Source organism: Ictalurus punctatus, chromosome 10, assembly GCF_001660625.3.
Source record: "Ictalurus punctatus breed USDA103 chromosome 10, Coco_2.0, whole genome shotgun sequence".
Classification (NCBI taxonomy): domain Eukaryota; kingdom Metazoa; phylum Chordata; class Actinopteri; order Siluriformes; family Ictaluridae; genus Ictalurus; species Ictalurus punctatus.
Window position 1 is genome coordinate 27996838 of NC_030425.2, and position 19467 is coordinate 28016304.

The 19467-nt window shown below is 40.0% G+C and overlaps 1 long non-coding RNA gene across 1 annotated transcript in view; it reads right to left on the reverse strand.

The window, feature by feature from the left end:
• Positions 1–1903: 1903 nt before the first annotated feature.
• LOC128633736 (uncharacterized) overlaps positions 1904–19467 on the reverse strand; it is a 60189-nt gene continuing 42625 nt past the window's right edge. The window contains exon 3 of the long non-coding RNA XR_008397123.1: positions 1904–2272. This is a non-coding gene — a long non-coding RNA (uncharacterized LOC128633736). The remainder of the gene's footprint in view (positions 2273–19467) is intronic.

The window sequence follows — 19467 nt, forward strand, 5'->3', positions numbered from 1 at the left end:
CATGGATCACAATGGATCAAAAAAAAAAATATGTGGATATCGCTATGAAACCGGTGGACACAACGAGACCTCTGGAGGAATTTACTCGCACGGAGTCCTCTAGGTGTGTTTGGATATTTGGGACAAATTCCCAACCAAGGAAGCATTCGGATACGATGGCTACGTGAAACTGGAGTTGCCGAGCACAACGGCGGTAAACAATAGATCTCTTGATCGGGGAGATCAGGCCTGGCCTGCCACTCTTGCCATCACGTGGCTGAGACGAGAGTGTGTGTTTGTGTATGTGTGTGTGTGTTGGGGGGGGGGGCAGAGGAGTCACGCCAGAGAGCCCATGGGAGGCCTGTATCGATCCAGCTCTGGGAGTAGTCCTGCTTCGTAGCGCGCTTTGTGAAGAATTCACGTCTGGACATAACATAGTGAATTGATACAAGACTGGGAAGTAACCTCTGATTGGTCAACGTATGAATTCTGAAGACTAAAAGAGAGCAGTGTGGCCTAAGAGACTACGTACGCACACACGCACATAATTCGACTCCGTATATCTCACTGACGCTGTGCCATAGAACGCATGTTAATAATAACCAGCGCTACTATATTACTGACTATTAGATATCGCGGATGAGTATTTATATCCCGTAGTAAAAAAAAAAAACAAACAAACAAACCATAAAACGTTTTATTTATTTATTTATTTATTTATTTTATACACAGAAATGATTTTATCTGTGATTTGCGTTTCGCACAGTTGACTCGACACATCATTAACGTGTCTGTTGAATAGATCCACGGCAGATTTAGCGTCTAAGGACTGAATAATGAGTACGGGGAAATCAATTAATTGTTTCATAAACCTTAACTAGTCAATAAATTAAGGCAATTAGTACGAACATAAAGGAGACGGCAACACGAGGCTCCCTCGAGACACGGACGCGTTCGTGCTTCAAAAGGCAGCGGGTGTTGTGTTAGCAGACTGAGAATGTGCCACAGATACGGAGAGGGTAAAAGAAAGATTAAAAAAAAAAAAAACAAAAACAGGAAGTGAAGAGGAAGGAAGACTATACGTGTACGTGTGTAAGCATTACCTTTCCAATTGAGCCGGAGTGATCGGACGTGCAATCGTCACACATACCGTATACTCGTCCTCGAACCAAATACTTCACCTAGTGTAACTCTTCCTAATCGTATTCCTACGACAAATCCGCTTCTAACGGAAGTCGAAGGAACTCTGTCAATACGTCCTTGTAAATGTGACTCTAAATCTGTAGAATTGAGAAGCCTGTGCGGTGATGTCAACGCTACCTGCGCAGTTATGAGTCTCTGACGGTGTAGGGATACGACAAAATCTTCTGAAAAGTTAACCGGAACTACTTTTTAGCGAATCGCTCCGGTGTTAGAAATGTGCATGAAAGTCCATTGGAACAGTTTCGGGATCATTTCTCTCGTATACGTCTCGTCTGAACACCTTTATTACTCACGCGGAAGAGCGGGGGGTTTAAACTTGCGTTAAAGAGTCGCATATTTGAAACGTTTGAACACGTGGATTGAGTTCCGCAGAGTTTGAGGTTTAACAGGTTTTCTGTTCTTTACCGTTAAGTCGCTCGTTATTTATTATAGAGACACGGATAATCGGGTCGGTGCAGTTTTCTGTAAGGAGATGTTTATCGAACGTTTATGGAAGGAGTCTCCAGTGTCAGCACTTTCAGAGTTAAAGTTGGAGCTAAGTTTTCCGACATCTTCAGGACAGAGGACTTCGCACTTTTTGCGGTCTCTTGGTAACATAACAAGCTGCGTTGTGTGTATATATATATATATATATATATATATATATATATATATATATATATATATATATATATATATATATTTTTAACTTTAAAGAGAGGCTAGTAAGAGAACATTTTGGTGTTTATAGCTGCTATAACATAAGTGAGATCAGGAACGAACTTGTTTCATGGACGTTCTACAACATTAAATGTAGCTATAAATGGATAAAAAAAATAAACATTCGGCAAATTGCTGAGGAATGAAACATGCCGGGACATGACTCTGGACGACACCGTCTTGTCGTTGATTATTTCCCTATTCCAGCATGTCCCGAAGGGTTTTATTATCGTGGAGAATGTGGAATTGGTCAGCCTCCCGGGTCAGCATGCTAGGTATGTTCAGAAGAACGCAAACAAGAAGTGCGTATGTGTGTCAGTTCACATACCGGCAGATCACAAGACAGCTGAACATAAACGCTGCTGAAGTGTCTCCTCTCTCAGAACCAGTCCTGGGAGAGGGAGAGAGGGAGAGAGAGAGAGAGAGAGAGAGAGAGAGAGATGTCAGTTTTATGCATTTTATTACTTAATATGAGGGACAGAAACCTCTTTTGAGCTGTATAGTATGACATAACACCTACATAACCCCTTCATATCATCTCTCATACCTATATGGAAATAGTTCTTTGCTTGTAAAGATGTTGACAAGGCAGCGAAGACAAGTGACAGATTTTTTGAAAACAAAATTATTTGAATCCTCATGATACTCATGTTATAACAGTCACATCAGACGTATATACATTTTACATACATATATTTATATATATATATATATATATCAGTGTTATGATACTGTCATAATAGAGTTATACATGTGTAGATTTTCTCGGCGTGAATTTTTTTTAGTTTTTAGATTTAGATTTTTATTATGAAGTTTTTTTTTGTAATACTTATCAATGCGATGACGCTGTCATGGCAGTTATTCATACAGTCTCTGTTTTTTTTACATTTTCATTATTCAGGTTTTTGTTATTAAACACTTATGTCAGTTCTGTGACACGATACGACACGGCTGCACATATGTCCTTTGTGTATTCAGATGGACATTTCTATATAATATTTTAAAATCTTTAAGTCGCTGCTACGTCTACGACACCGCCGTGGCAGAGTTATGTATATTCTTCTGGCTTTTAAGTAGAGTGTGCTTAATTTTATTGTTTATAAGATTGTTATGAATTATGACTGTTGTAATATATTATCTTTGGCCCTTTATTAAAGTTAGTTGCATTTTAATACATATAAACGTTTTCGGAATGCTCATGACAACATAACGACCAGGTAATAACAGTGTTATGTATGTGTTATTACCCTAAAGTAGAGTTTGGTTTTTATTTGTTTGTTTATTTATTTATTTATTTTTTTTACTAGAATGTGACTCTGTCGGATGTTATGCCGTTCTAATGTCAGATGTTATGCCGTTCTGATGTTATAACACAAGATGTTATAACACAACCTTATGTCACCTCATGAATCAGGAGTAATGGCTACATGGGATGAAAACTGGTAAAAGCATTCTATATGACAGCTGTTGGATTAATGCCTTGTAAATGTTATGTAGGTTGATGTCATGGGTGTCATGAAGGGCTTACGTCTGTGTTATGTAGCCTCATGAGCATTAATGAAATTCCTCATTCACAGCATGAAAGAGTCTATTTATTATATCGTATAATAAATGATATATTACATCATATATCTGCTATGATTAATTCGTGTTCATTAACATGGGTGGATACGGTTGGATGTCATGTGTGTCTGCGGTTGCAGCTCTGTCAGGTTGGACGTGTTGCGATGATGCAATGTTTGTATGATTGTCAACGTGCTTGCTTTTGGCCCCGTGCCAGGGCCCCGAGCCAGCCGTTCTCGCCTCCCTTCCCTTTACACCCCCCTCCCCGATGCCCCAGGCCATATGCTTGGAGTTATTGTTTTCACTGCCACACAATTAGCAGCACTACAGATTTATTTAGTCCTGCTCTAATGCGCCGTAATTACCTCCAGGCCTCAAACAAGCCCCGCCCCATCCTCCATGTACACACGTGCTCTCGCGCTTGGTGCCAGTCGCAGGCCGGCCGTGATTCAGCAGAAGCAAAGTGCCAGCGTAGGAACGGATGGAGGGAACGGGGAGGGAGGAGAATAACTAGAGGTGCAGGCTTTTGTGGATCAGCACATTTTAAGAGATCTTCAGGGGCCTGTTGGCTGAGCGGTTCATTCGTACGGGGAGGAAAAGGGCAAACGCAGGGCTGTTACACTTTTATAGAAATGCTTTGTGGGAAAAACACCCCTGACACACACCTCAGCGTTGCAGCCTTGTTTGTCATCGGGCTCAGGGGGACGCGCCGGACCCTCGTCTGATGGTGAGCAATGACCTCAGAGGGTGGCTGTTAGAGACACACCACAGCCCTGGCTCCACTAATGCTGCAGTGCATGCTGGGGAATGGCGCCTTGTTTGTTGCACACCTTTCTGCTAGCGTGCACAGAACTAAATACGCAAACAAATATCTCTTAGACCTAATCCACACTCTCACAGTAATTTTGAAAATGCTGTATTTTTGTTTGGGCCACATTCATGCTTTTAGTTTTCCACAGTGAAATGTGAAAATGACATAAAACGGCATGCTGGGCAGCTGCACTGGGGGTCTAACCCATGACCTTTATGTCATTCCTATTTGAAAACAAGCCCTATCCATATCTTAGACCTAATCTAACCCTATCCCTATCCATTACCATATCCAAACCCTATCATATCCCTATCCTAACACTAATCTAACCCTATACCTATTCCTTACCCTAACATATCCCTATCTCTATCGTATCCCTATTCCTAACTGTTTCCTCTCACCATCCCTATCCTGTCCTAACCCTAACACTATCATAACCTTATATCTATCATAACCCTATCCCTATCATAACCCTATATCTATCATAACCCTGAATCTATCATAACCCTATATCTATCATAACCCTATATCTATCATAACCCTATATCTATCATAACCCTATCCCTATCATAAACCTATATCTATCATAAACCTATATCTATCATAACCCTATCCCTATCATAACCCTATATCTATCATAACCCTATATCTATCATAACCCTGAATCTATCATAACCCTATCCCTATCATAACCCTATATCTATCATAACCCTATCCCTATCATAACCCTATCCCTATCATAACCCTATATCTATCATAACCCTATATCTATCATAACCCTATCCCTATCATAACCCTATATCTATCATAACCCTATCCCTATCATAACCCTATATCTATCATAACCCTATCCCTATCATAAACCTATATCTATCATAACCCTGAATCTATCATAACCCTATATCTATCATAACACTATATCTATCATAACCCTATCCCTATCATAAACCTATATCTATCATAACCCTATATCTATCATAACACTATATCTATCATAAACCTATATCTATCATAACCCTATATCTATCATAACACTATCCCTATCATAACCCTATATCTATCATAACCCTATATCTATCATAACCCTATCCCTATCATAACCCTATATCTATCATAACCCTATATCTATCATAACCCTATATCTATCATAACCCTATATCTATCATAACCCTATCCCTATCATAACCCTATATCTATCATAACCCTATCCCTATCATAACCCTATATCTATCATAACCCTGAATCTATCATAACACTATATCTATCATAACACTATATCTATCATAACCCTATATCTATCATAACACTATATCTATCATAACACTATATCTATCATAACCCTATCCCTATCATAACCCTATATCTATCATAACCCTATCCCTATCATAAACCTATATCTATCATAACACTATATCTATCATAACACTATATCTATCATAACCCTATATCTATCATAACACTATATCTATCATAACCCTATCCCTATCATAAACCTATATCTATCATAACCCTATCCCTATCATAACCCTATATCTATCATAACCCTATCCCTATCATAAACCTATATCTATCATAACACTATATCTATCATAACACTATATCTATCATAACCCTATATCTATCATAACACTATATCTATCATAACCCTATCCCTATCATAAACCTATATCTATCATAACCCTATATCTATCATAACCCTATATCTATCATAACCCTATATCTATCATAACACTATATCTATCATAACCCTATCCCTATCATAAACCTATATCTATCATAACCCTATATCTATCATAACCCTATATCTATCATAACCCTATATCTATCATAACACTGAATCTATCATAACCCTATATCTATCATAACCCTATATCTATCATAACCCTGAATCTATCATAACCCTATATCTATCATAACACTATATCTATCATAACCCTATATCTATCATAACCCTATCACTATCATAACCCTATATCTATCATAACCCTGAATCTATCATAAACCTATATCTATCATAACCCTATATCTATCATAACCCTATATCTATCATAACCCTATATCTATCATAACACTATATCTATCATAACCCTATATCTATCATAACCCTATCACTATCATAAACCTATCCCTATCATAACCCTATATCTATCATAACCCTATCCCTATCATAACCCTATATCTATCATAACCCTATCCCTATCATAACCCTATATCTATCATAACCCTATATCTATCATAACCCTATATCTATCATAACCCTATATCTATCATAACACTATATCTATCATAACCCGTTTTTGTGAGTCAAAATGACCATAAAACCCACTTTCCTGAATGCCACAGCAAATGAAAAATACATAATACAGAAAACAGAATCAGATGGACTGGATTTGGGTGGATGAAACTGGCGAAAACTTGAAAAGAGTAAAGACCATGTTAGGAATAGCGCACAGCAAACAACAAAGTGACGGGCTGGTCCGATACACCCGACATGATGATCAATGATTGCAATCTTTAATTTATTAATGAATGAAACATCATGCTTTTTTATTTATTCATTTACCATTTTCTCTAGCTTTTTAAAAAGCGCCGACATTGGAAACTCCATCCATAAATGCGAAATGAAAGCGACTTTATCGTATCGTCATATCAATGACTTCTTTTGCTAAAAGTCTTTTGATTTTACCTAAACTTGTTAAAAGAACAAAAATCTAACAAAAATCAGTATTAAATGGTAAACTTAGCATCACATTGAACTAACTAACTAACTAACTAACTAACTAACTAACTAACTAACTAACACTCTCACTCTCTCTCTCTCTCTCTCTCTCTCTCTCTCAGTTCAAATGATGAGTCCTGATTATATATTTTCTAATGTGCACACCGTGGGTTTGAATCTAAAGAGGTATAACTGACATAGAAAATTCAATCCCTTAATGATCTCCATCTTGTACCGGCACTAAATACGAATCTCCAGCTAGATTTGAATAAATTATCGAAAATAAAATCCGCCAGACTGAAGTACGATGAACTCTATTTTGGCTTTCCAGTATGTTCGATGACTTTATGGAGAAAACCAAAGATTTAGCAAAAAGCAGCTCTCTGGCTGTGTACCAAAATATTTTCCTTCCAGTCTTTCAAAAAGAATAATAGCCCGGTCTAATTTGTGGCCTGAAAAATGTGGAGTCGAAGAAAACATGAACTTGAGAAAATGTTACAGAAGGTTCTGGTTGTGCCTGTGATGACGCCAACTGTTATGCATATCACTAATGTTCTTTCAGACTTCTGTATAATGTAATACACATGCCAATATAAAAAGTTTCATCATTTTATACCGCAGTGCTGTAGAATTCTGGGTTCTGATTGGTCAGAAGGTTTTTAGTCATTTTCTGTAACAACAGCTCTGGCAGTAGTGCAGCTGGTTCATTTCTAATGCTCCCGTTCTGATACGTTAGTGTTTCTATAGTACCAGCTCAGGACTTGTATAGGTTTTCTATAAGGGGATATCTATTTAACATTTATGGAAGGAGTCTCCAGTGTCAGCACTTTGTAACTTTCCAGCAACGTGACAAACTGCGTATTGTTTTCTCGTTAACTTCAAGGGAGAGACGAAAGAGAGACCGGTGAGGAAACGACTGCTTATAGCTGCTATAACGTAAGTGATAACTCGCCCGCAACATTAAACGTAACAATAAATGGATAAAAAAAAAAATACACGGAATTAAAACTTTTCATTACACCGCTGCATCATTGATTATTTTACTGTGATAGCATGACGCAGTGTTGTTTATGGAAATGATTACTAATTTGTACATGTATACTTAATATATATATATATATATATATATATATATATATATATATATATATATATATATATATTTTTTTTTTTTTCTAATAACAGATAGGAATTTAGAAAAGGGAGCTCAAGTGAAGGTCATGTCCTTGAAATCTACTCAATTTCATTTAAAAGACTATAAATACTAAATAATAAATAAATAAAGCATGAAATCTAACCTCGCCCCTAACCATATCCATAACCTCTTTCTTTTTTTAAAATAAAAAATAAAGTCATGAATAATATATAAATTGTCCCAAATGTTGTTGCGAATGAACATTCTGAGAACATTTAGGATTACCTTTGTCCTTGGTTTGTCATTACGGCATTTAATATTTAGTGTGACAAAAAAAAAAAAAAACAAAAAAAAACCTACGATAAAAGCTCAAGGTCAAAGGCAAGTTCAGGAGCATGTGCATATCACATTAATATTCATCCAACAGCTCCATCAATCTGTTTCATTCAGACTCAGCAGCAGGAGCAGGAGGAGGAGGAGGAGGAGGAGGACGAGGACGAGGAGGAGGAAAGGTAAAAGGGTCAAAAGGGACAAAGGCAATATAAATACAAAACATTTGTAAACAATTTGGAGAGATGTTTGTGCCCCAGTTTTATGTAGAAAAAAAAAAAAAAAAACTCTTTTACTTTACTCACCACGGTAACATAAGATTGAATTTGATTTCGTGATCTTTCCGTGTCGTCATTTCGTATTCATAAGCAATTACGCAAACTTGAATATTCTTCGCACTGCGCTGACAGTGAGAGAAGCCTGGCGTTGAGAAGAATCGAATTAAACCAGCGCCTCAATTTTATCTCCAAGACACGGGCTCCATACCCCCCCCCAGCCAATCACAAGCCCCCGAGTTCACCTTTGACCTGTTTCATCTCAATATGACTGCCATTATGCTGCCGAAAATTAGAAGCGTCCCACTATTGTCTGGCCCTGGGAAGGGGACGGAGGTTATTTAAAGATAAATGCTGCAGTGTCCATGCGGAGAACAGCAATCAGCCTCGATACAAGAGTCCAACTGAGACACTCAGTGTGCGTGTGTGTGTGTGTGTGTGTGCGCGTGTGTGTGTGTGGATACAGAGTACACCCTTCTATTTAAAACTACACTCTTCACACTTATCACCCTAAAGATTATTCATTATTTTCGTGTATGTTTTGTACACAGCAGAGTGTTTGCTTTTGGGAAAGGGTTCCAAGTAGGACCTATTTCGAAATAAAAGCCCAATAACCTTCTAAACAACCCCTGGATAGCTCTTTATAAGGGTGCTAGCTAGTTAGCATTTAAAACATCAGGTAAACGACGAATAACGTACGAGAATAGTAGACAAAAACGTAAACAAATGTCGTCGAAGGACATTATTTTTTATATTTATACACAAAAATAAATAAATAAATAAATAAATGATGCACAACATTTACACGCAAGGCCACACCTGAGGATGCTGTAATGGTGTGGGCGACGTGGCTGGATTTTGTTCGATTTGTTTGAGAATGTCAGAAAAGTTACCGCCCGCAAACCACTCCTCAAAACTCCTCCTCCTCAAAAACCTAAGTGAGTGCTTTGTAAGTGTCTTCGCAAACACCATGCGGTGCGCGTTCGTCTTCCACACCAAACCGAATATGAACACGTAAAATGATGAATAGATATTTAAAAATATTTAAAAATAGAACGTAATAGTGTATCAATCGCAAACACTAAAAACAAAATACTATAATAAACAAATGACAATGTACAGAGACGATACGTTTAACATTCGAACGAGAAGTAGAAACCGAAGCGAAGCGAAATTTCGAGTGAAGACTAAAGATAACATTCGGATCCAAACGGAATAAACGAATTCATTCGTACGTCCGTGAATATAACGGTTATGGACATCGAATGCAACAGGAAATAGCATGCCCCATCATGTGGCATATGAATGCTTATGTATGTACCATAGATATATAAGTCAAGTATATTGTTCATTATAATACATGCATTGTGCTAGAGAGAGAGAGAGAGAGAGAGAGAGAGAGAGAGAGAGAGAGAGAGAGAGAATATAGGACGCTGGCTGCTTTTAATACTATATTTCCATGATTGGTTCTTTCTCCCCATTTCCTGTCCATTGTGCTGGCGCAGGATTGCATTGTGTGCGGCGTCTCGGCTAGGGGGTGGAGGGGAGGGTGCGCCGAAAAAGGCCACCCCTCTGGGAGATGGGAGCTGGGAGCGGCCCCCATCTTTTATTAATCAGGGGACCCCACGCCACTCTCCACGCTTATCACTTTTAACAGCTAGCCTCGGATGGAGATGGGGCACGGACTGGAAGGGAGGGAGGGAGGGAGAAAAGGAGGGAGGGAGGGGTGTGAGTCTATTCCGCCTCACTGGCGGAACCGTCTATGTGTGTACGAGTGGGTGTATGTGTGTGTGTGTGTGTCGATGTATTGGGGGGGGGGGGGGGGGGGGGGGTTGCTTTCGGTCTGAATCACAATACAGCAAATTACCTTCTGCTGACAAGAAAAAATGAGAGAGGCCCCACGTATGGCCAAAAAAAAAAGCAAAAAAAAAAAAGCAACAGGATTGTCAAGAAGAGGTGACACATTGATTGCTTAGTATGCGCATCCTGCAAGCTGGCCGCTATTCTCGTCTTCCTCCTCTATATATATGTAGAAGAGGAGCAGGCCAGCACACGACGTGAAGGGAAGATGAGAAATTGAAATGCCAGGTTTTATTGGGGGGCCTCCCTCTCAAGCCAGGCACGTGCACACGCACAATAACACACGCGCTGTTGTATTCCCCGTCTATGTGAGGGGTCTCTCTACTTCTGTATCAGCCAAATAAAGGTAAGATCGTACCGATCCCGACCTTTTAAATGCCCTTACTTTCGATACAATACTGATATCGGAAACATGAGAATCAGATGATATCCGATACCATCTCCGTATCCAATCCGGCTGCCTGTGAGGTTCGTTTTTTTTTTTTTTTTTTTTACGAAAAACATTCTGATGCGCTTTAAGACAAGTTGTGGCCGAAAAAGTCAAATTGGAAAATACGTTAAATCCAATCTGATACACATCCGATACTGAGATGATTTTAGTATCTGATCCGATCATCGGAGGAACGATGGTGGTGTGTTATTGATAACAAGACAAGCTGTAGTCAATAACATATGCATTCACGGTGTTAAATACTAGTGGATGGATTATAGCAAAATCTGACTAATCCGATCTGATACTGATCCAAAATCTGACATCCTTGTAGCACCTGATCCAACTGTTTGCAAAACACTAGAGGTTTGTGAATTGACGGTAACGTGCTTTAAGTGTCAGTCAATATTAATTGCGGTCGTAGTGTAAAATACTAGTGGATCAACAGGACGAATGTGACTAATCTAATCTGATACCGATCTGATACTGATCTGATAGTGATGTCCTCCTAGTATCTGCAAGGTGCTGGATGACGGTGACACTGTGTTTTATGACAAATTTCAGTCATTAAGCTGTTCATGATACAAAATACCAGAAGACTGGATCAGAAAAATGTGACAAATCCGATCTGATACTAATCCGACACTGGTATCTTCTTAGTACCTCATCCGAGTGTCTGCAAGGTTCTGCTGCATAACATGAGCCAGGATAATGATGATACTGACAAATTTCAGTCATTGCTATGTGTTCATGACATAAAATACCAGAAGATTGGATCAGACAAATCCAATCTGATACTAATCCGACAATGGTGTCTTCTTAGTATCTGATCTGTCTATCTACAAGCTTCCGTGGTATGATGTGCTCATAGTGTGAAAATCTAGTGGACTGGTTGGGAAAATGTGTCAAATCCAATCCGATTCTGATCCAATACTGATCTGAAAACTTACATCCTACTAGTACCTGATCCGACTGTTTGCAGGCTCTTGCCGAGGTTTATGAAGCATCAGACGCACGACGGCGATGTGCTTCAGGTATCAGTCAATAACACGTGTAATCGAGACATAAAATTCCAGAAGATCAGATTGGAAAATGTGTCCAATCCACTCAGATACTGATCCAAAGACTAAAGTCTTCTTAGTACCTGATCTGACTATCTGGTATCCTCTGCTGAGGTTTAGGAAAATTCTGCAACATAAAGTACCAGATGATTGGATCAGAAGAAAAAAAAATAACTCCAGAATCCAATCTAATACTTATACAGCATTTCTGGACACTACTGTAAAGACAACCAGCATCAGATTTGTATATCCTTCCTCAAAATGTCCTTTTTTTTTTTTTTTTTAAATGGAACCAGCCACGTCTTCACAAGGTCCACCATTTATGGGGACACTTGGTCGTCGTAAACACTCGCCCACCCGTAACGATCAGTGGACATGGATGTAAAATTAATGCGTCGCACGGCGAATTATTTTGTTTCAATCTTTCTTTTTATTCCTTTTCCCATCATGGTGTTGCTCTTTTGTTGTGTCCTCCGTCTTGCACCTTCACCTCCCTCCTCCTTTCTCTCATGTATGTCATGGCTCAGATGAATCAGCGTCAGCGATGTTGAGAGCACTTACTGTCAACCCCAGCGCCCCGGGCCACGCCACTGATGGACACAAACTATAAAATATCACCCCCCTGGGGAGTCATCGCTCAAGTCCTGCCCCACAGCCCCGAGGTGAGGAACCCTCTCTCTCTTTCTCTCGCGCTCTCTCTCGGTCTGTGCATCTGTTTTTTCCACTACATATGTGCAGACCTTGTGTTTTGTGACTGTTCAAAGGCGTAACTGGGGGTTTCTGTGAAACAAAAGTGTAGCCAAATGTCAAAGGATAACCGTTTCCTTTTCTTCACACCCTCGGGGAGATAGATGGGGGGGGGGGGGGGGGTTGAAGAAGAAGAAGCCTTGCAGACAGAGTGTTCTGAAAATACCTTGCTGGTGAAGATACACTCGGGGGATCGTCACCTTCAGACCCGTGATTCCTCTTAGATACCTGTGGGTAACCAGTGCTAACGAGGAATCACAGCTAGGTTTTGTCAGCCAAAACAAGCATGTGAAATGACATTCATTTCAATGCCATTTGAATTTAAATCGATTGGCTGGTTTGCATTGCAAAACTTTGGGATTGAAGTGAAAGTTTGGTAAGTTCAGCTGCTTTGGCTGGGTCGAGTTGTCATTTCTTCATACTGCGTAAGAACAGAGAAGAACCGAAATGCTAATTTGATCCGAAACGCTAATTTTAGCAGTGTGAGATGCTAGCATGAGCATACTTCCTGACTCGACTATAAATTATTCTAGAAAAAAGAGGCCACATTCAGACTGGAGCTTGGATCAGATTGTATAACTATGTATTACTATGTATTTTTTTTTTTTTACTTTTAGTGGTTGGCAAGTTAGCTATCTCTCGGCTCCGGGTTCCCGGTTTAATTCTAAGCTCGGGTTACTGTCTTCATAGGTTTCCTCCCAAGTCTCTGGTGTCCTTCCACCGTGTCAGAAAAACATGTCAGTTGGTGGATTAGTGAATCTAAGTTGCGCCTAGGTGTGAATATGCAATCGTGTGTATATGAACTGGAATCGCTTTTTGGATGCATCCAGATCCACCGCCATCCTGACCAGGATTAGGAGCTTATTAAAAATGAATAAAAAAAAAAAAAAAAGTTAGCGAGCTAGCTAGGAACCAACTTGTTTGATTGGATAAGTTTGCCAAATTTAGCAATTTAAAATTTAGGCAAGTTGAACTGCGATTCTGAAGCTAGTGGAACTCAAAGGTTTCCTTATTCTTACCTCAAGATCATGTAAAATTCCTAACCGCACCCATGTTTTTTCCTTCCCATCACCGGTCAGTCTTCCAATCCCACATTAATCACGCCGACGTCGCAAAGTTTCTAATCCGGTTTAGATCTAACGCTAGGTCTTAGGTTTCAATAATGCAATAGATGGTATACATGGTCATCAGTCCCAGGCTTTGGTGGTCTCATAGCTGGAATATAGAGCGAGATAGAGATAGAGAGAAAGAGAGAAAGAGAGCGAGAGAGAGAGAGATAAAGAAGGGGGAAGGGAATAAGAAGAGAAGAAAGAGGACCTCCAGTCTTAATGGGTCACTAAACTGCAAGTCTTTCTCTGGCAATCACAAGGTCAATGACCAAGTCTCCAGCCGAGTGCTTGTGTGTGTGTGTGTGTGTGTGCATGCACAAGATGGAGTTCATAAGAGGTTATATCACGAGGTGTAATCATAAAGTGTTCCACACTCAGTTTATACAATAAATTCAGATGTCACCTCTGTTCACACCAGTGCATTGTATTTTCTAATAACCTGATCTACTGCATGGAACAGTTCTTAGTCTTTAAAGGCATTTATTATTTCACCTTCATCTATATCTACTGTGCCATTAACGTATGGTTAACTCAGACAAGAAATAAACCTTGAAAATACACAATCATATGTGTTCACCCTATCATTTGAATCCCAATGATGCCAAGGCCGTGGCCAAGAGCCGAGGGAGCAAAATTCAAATTAGGAAGAAGACTGGAGGGGGGGTTAAATGACATGCTTAAAAACACAAATTTAAACCTACAAAAAACAGTACAGGTGTGAGGATGAGACAGACAAAAGAGAGAAAGGTAGTTCTGGTTCCTTTACACTGTTCTGGAGGTTTTTGTTATCCATATGCCGTCAGTGCGTCATCCCTACACTGCGGAAATTGATATAACCTTGATTAATTATACATGGTATAGTTATAGCATAGTTTTTCTTTCTTTTTTTTAAAATTATGAATTCATGAACCAAAAAAATTGCATGACTTGCATATTCTAGAGCTGCTCTTAGACCCCCAGTATAAGCGAGTATGGCGTAAACTAGCTTTCTGTCCTGTTCTCAGCACTAAAAAAACAAAACAAAACAAAACCATAGTTAATAGTAGTGTTGATGTAGGAAAGAAATACACACAAATATCCCTGACCACAGAATCTCCTTGGAGCAAAAATATATAAATAAATAAATTTCCAGAGACAAACCAACGTCCCAAATCCTGAATATTGACTATTCATTTGCTGCCGTCTGGCCGAGCTGACTCATCTAATCAAGCTACATTAGCAAAGATCCTCCAAGGACAGTCAGTAGAAGTCAGTAAGAGAGGCATGTGCATGCATGTGTGCTCTAATTGGACTTGTTTACTCACCGGGCTCAGTGAGAGTTCTTGTCTGCCTGGAGTGGGCGATCCACTGCAAATGGACTGAATCAAGTGCAGGTCACTGATTGCAATTTCTAGCTCTTATGTTCTTCTGTTCATTCCTTTCAGCCTGTCCTGTCTGATGAGACTGTTCTCGTGAACACTGTTCTCGAGAGCCTGTGTTCTTACGGAAGTTATTTTCATCAGCCTTGACGATTAGTCTCTGGCTTGGACACGATAAATGACCCTCGATTGTTGAATTAGCAAATCCAAAGAAGGTAAAGTCATGATTAAACCCTAATCAAATCCGGTCTAATCAATCCTGCCGTCTAGGCGACCCATAAATTACCCCGTGTTTGACCAAATGCTGAAGTTAAAAGACACACTGGCACGGACCGGGACAAAGGCAACCTGGCTTACTTGTTTTGTTTTTTCTTCATCCGGTCAGGGTGCCACTGGATTTGGAGTCTATGCCTGTAACGCTGGCTGAGGGGCAGGAGTACACCTTGGATGAGACACATCATGCACTGACACATTCATACGCATCTATTCACACCTTTAGAGTCCCCTGTAAACCTACCAGCATGTTTTGGACAATGGGAGGAAACCGGAGAACCCAGAGGAAACCTACGTGGACATGGGGAAAACATACAAAACTTGTCATGATGTTCATGGTCGAATATGTTTCCAGGGCTTGGTCCTGGAGCCTATCGCAGGGGACTTGGGGCACAAGGTGGGGGACACTCTGGACACACACTCACACACCCATTCACACACGATGGACAATTTTGGAAATGCCAATCAGCTTACAGTGCATGTCTTTAGACTGAGGCAGGAAACTGGAGTACCCAGAGACAACAACCGAAGCACTGGGAGAACATGCAAACTCGAATCCCCTACCCCAAATATTTTATTCATTAAACAATGGCACATCATGCTTTTTATCCACTTATAGTTACATTTACTGTTTGGGTGCGTCATTGAAACAAGTTGCTTCCCTCACCAGCCTTTACGTTTTCTCTCTTTTGAAGCTTGTTGAGAAACAGTTCGACGTAAACGCCTCTGTTCTGAAGATGTCAGAAAGTCACAGCGTTCTATCTGACCGTTACAAAGTGCTGACACTGGAGACTCCTTCCAAAAATGTTACTTATATTTCCTTATGGTGTCCGTCAAACGGTTGTTGCTAGAGAAGGGCTAACCTATTACATAAACATGTGATTATGCAAACAAAGCAAATCACCTTCTGACCAATCAGAATGGAGAATTCAAAAGCGCTCTGGTAGAAATGATTTGAATATGTAGAAGTGATTTGAATACGTAAAAGTGATTTGAATATTTAGAAGTGATTTGAATATGACTCGAAGACTGATTCACCCAGTGACCTCTCTATTTCCACCTATACCTCTCTTCTTGTTTAGCAATTGGCTAAACACGGGGCGACGTGGAACCGGCGCTCCGAGCCTGATCCATAATTCCTGAAGAGTGTAATACCATCTCCGTTTAATAATTACGTGCTATTCCTCCACCTCCAGCTCAACCAATGAGACCGGCGGCCATACACGGCCTTAATGAGGTGCTGCAGAGTTCAGGTCGGGGGCAATGAAGAGAGCGGGAAAGGGGGGGGGGGGGGGTAATAATAATAAAAAAAAAAAGAGAGTAGGAGACAGAATGATAAAAAAAAAAGAGAGAAAGTGAGTAGGAAGGACACTGGATATAAACAAATATAATATGAAGGTGATATAGCAAAATACAGCAAGACGTTAGCGATCGTGGTTTGCAGCTGGGTTATTAGTCATTTTTTTGACCTCGTCTGTAGACAGCAGGAAACAAAATCAAGTCGCGGAGAGAGCAGCCGCCATGCTGGAAAGCTCACTGGTTAATAGATGCGTGGACACAAAAGTAATAGACAGTGATTGAGAAAGCCGAGCTTTGCTCTTTCTCTTGCTTCTGCTCTTGCTCCGTATCCCAAACTGTTTTTTTTTTTTTTTTTTTGCCCCCGAACTCATAGACGATGCTACAAATGAAATGTACAAACGTCGACATAACCTTTCCCTCCCCTGCTGTTTAGTTGGTGATGGGGCAATTAAAAAGCTGATAGTTAGTTAGCTTTTATTTATTTGTTTATTTATTTATTTTTAAAAAAAAAAAAAATTTTACCACACCATCCTTATTATTGTTATTGAAATGTCAGGCTGTGGGACGAATAATAAATAGTCAGTAATTACCGTCTTAAACGAGATGACGAACAGGATGGGTCGCTGTTTCTTTCTCTCACTCTCTTTCCCTGTTTCGGTCTCTCTCTGCTCATAATTAGATCATGTAATTAGCTTTTCTGGAGGATCAGGACGATCCGGAGGGCCTGGTAAAAATGTGTGTGTGTGTGTGGGATAAGACAACTTCGCATTGGCCCCCTATACAGGGTTTATTAGTGTACTTCCTGTTGGATGGTTAAAAAAGGATGGTTCTAAATGGTACTCGATGGAAATTTAAATAATATGCTTAGAGAATTAGGGTTAGTAGGGTTAAGCCTTCGCTATATTTGAAGGAGAAAGTAATAATAAGGCTCACTCATATTGTCATATCTGCCTTAAAGTGGATTGTTTTGACTAATGAAACAAAATCACAGATGGTTGTAAGAAAAATAGACAGGACGTTACGTAGAAATGAGAAGTGAGGCTGGGGCTGATTTCTTTTCAGCCCAGACTGTAGATTCGGCGCAGCTGTTCGTTCTCCTGTGCGTCGAGGATTTATGTCGCTAATTCAAGCCTGCTTTGATAACTGATTCGCAACACGAGAACGTGTACGTGAATTAAGTTCGCAGGTGGAATAAACACAGACTAAGACGAATGAATAACTTCCTCGTAATGTCACTTTCACGTTCGGCTGCAAAACACCTTCGGAGGAGAAACGAGAAGTCAATACACCAAGGAAACACTGTCCGATCTAAGCGCGGATTATAGAAACGGCCGAACGGTACATTTTGTATGGTTTGAACGCAAGATCTGGCTAACAGTTTCGCGTGCTCGCTATTCAGAAAAGATATGGTATGATTGTAACCTTGAAGCTCTTCGTGGAAAAAAAAAAAGAAAGAAAGAAAGAAAAAAGAACAATCACGTACGGTGTTGGTGTTTTCTTTCACAGAACATACTCCTGTGTGTATTTCGAAGCCCTGAAATTCAATATTATATTTACAAATGTTCACTGCTATGCTTCGAATCAAACTGAAATGAATAGCAAACAGACAAGGAGGCAACAATCCACACTAAAATATTGAATCAGGAACAACAAAATGCACAAAGACGCCCCGAGGAAAAAAATAAATAAAAATCTGGATGCCTCAGGTGAATTCTGCTGAAGACACCATGTTCAGGTTCGAGGTGTGAAACGGAGACCATGCGTGGTTCTAGAGGAATGTGTTTTGGACTGGTTAAGATATTTTTCCCTGTTTAAATGATCAATGCAATCCATATGAGCCAAACAAACCACATTCTCCCTCTCTCTCTTCCCCTGCATCCTTCCGCTGGCCAGGCTGCAACTAGACATCCCTTCCTAATCAGCAGGCTCGCCGCTTACAGACCGGTTGCCATAGTAATATGCAGCCTGGTCGACATGGCAACCGCTCGGAGGTCCACTATTGAAATTGGAAGTTGGAAGGGTAGCAGGGGGGTGATGATGGTGTTAGGGAGGGGATGGGGCAAGAGCAAGAGAGATAGATACTACAGTCCAAGAGAGGAATATCAGGAGTGTGTGTGTGTGTGGGGGGGGATGGGGGATGGGAGGGGGTGTAAAAAAGAAAGAAAGAAAGAAAGAGAGGAAGGAAAAAAAGGCCGGACAGGGAGGGAGAGGAGAAATATCCCCGTATCTAAGCATTGTATCCCGATGTATCTGACACAACAATGTCCCAACAATGCCATTAAGCTAATGTAGCTAATGTCGCTAATGTATGACATCACATGCTTTACGAGCAGCGCATAGAAATTTATCCCAATGAAAAAACAAACACACACACACACACACACTCACTCCACCAATCGGGAGAAAGGATCATAAACTAATATTGCATTTGAAAAGCGCCATAGATTATTATTAGCAATGTACGTCAGTATATGACACCTCTCATGCATACATACATACATACATACATACATACAACAAAACATTTGATGGAGTTAGGAGCCATTAGGATTATGAGTAACCATATCTGATCTTGTAAAAGGCAAAAATGGTCTGGAGTCTGGAGTCAATCTCCGA